The sequence below is a fragment of the Lygodium microphyllum genome, chromosome 20 (assembly GCF_053477565.2).
Source record: "Lygodium microphyllum isolate KBCC chromosome 20, Lygodium_microphyllum_v1.1.10, whole genome shotgun sequence".
NCBI lineage: Eukaryota > Viridiplantae > Streptophyta > Polypodiopsida > Schizaeales > Lygodiaceae > Lygodium > Lygodium microphyllum.
In genome coordinates, this window is record NC_141154.1 from 7,438,917 (window position 1) to 7,440,467 (window position 1,551).

A 1,551-nucleotide genomic window follows, 5' to 3' on the forward strand; every position below is an offset into this window, starting at 1 on the left:
ATGGAATACATTGTGAACCTTTAGGTTCTTAGGGAGTTGCAATTTATAAGCATTGGGTCCTAGGCATTTGAGGATCTTATACGGCCCACAATACCTTGGACTTAGCTTCTTGCATTCTCCTAGGGATAGAGAACTCTTTTTAGGGCGTACCCGAATGAAGACCATGTCTCCTTCTTCGAAGACTCTTTCTTGACGTTTCAAATCTGCATATGCCTTTTGTCTATCCTTGGCTGCTTGTATGTCTTGTCTTATTGACCTTATTTGATCATCCATGTCCTCCAACATTTGTTTTGAAGCTTCAACTCTTAGGGTTGGATCAGAAAAGTTTAGGGGACTTCGACAATCATGACCATACAATGCCTGGAAAGGGGTCATTTGAATGCTCTGCTGGTAAGAAGCATTGTAGGCAAAGTCAACTAATGGCAAGTATTGAATCCACCTCTTCGGCTCTCGACAGCAGTATGCCCTAAGCATATCCTCAATGATTTGATTCACTCGCTCTGTTTGTCCATCCGTTTGGGGATGGTAGGCGGTGCTAAAACAGAGTTGAGTCCCAATAGCTTCAAAGATAGCTCTCCAGAAGTGTGATGTGAAGAGAGAATCTCGATCAAAATGATTCTTTTAGGTAACCCATGTAGCTTGAATATCTCCTTGATAAACAATCTTGCAATGTCGGTGGCTTTATAGTTTGTCTTTACTAGAATCAGGTGTGCAACCTTGGTAAGCATGTCAACCACAACCATAATGGAATTGTATCCTCCTTGGACTTGGGGTAAGCCCACAACAAAATCCATACTGATGAATTCCCATTTCATTTGGGGAATGTCAAGCGGTTGCAGTTTCCCTGGCATCATGACATGTTCGGCCTTGATACGTTGGCAAGACAAACATTTAGCGACATACTTGAGAACGTCACCTTTAAGCCTCTCCCAATGGTAGCTCTTCCTAACTGCATTAAGAGTTTTTGCATAGCCAGGATGTCTTGCAAAAGGAGAATCATGAGCTTTCCATAATATCTTATGCTTAAGTGACTGGCTTGCTGGTATACACAGCCTTGTTCTGTAGTAGACAAGTCCATTATCAATGGAAAATTCCTGATACTTAGCTTGTAACTTCTGATTCTACTCCTTGGTACATATTTCCTTTATCATTGTTTGGTAGGTCAAATCATGGCATGCTTCCTCTCTAGCTAGTTCAAGTATTGGGTTGTTTGGCATAGATACCTTTGTAGCCTGAGATTAGCCGTTGATGGATTCTGCAAGATTAGGGAATTTAGGAATGCCTTGCGCCGACTGAGTGCATCGGCAACTACATTCTCTTTCCCTGGTCGTTACTTGATTTCAAAATCATATTCATCCAATACTTCAATCCACCGACGTTGCCTCATGTTGAGCTCGTTCTGGGTAAAAATCCATTTGAGACTCTTATGATCGGTTACTAGAGTAAACTTGTTACCCAATAGGTAGTGTCTCCAAAGCTTTAGAGCATGGATGACAGCTAGTAATTCCAGATCATGCGTGGCATAATTCCTTCTGATGATACTATGAATCC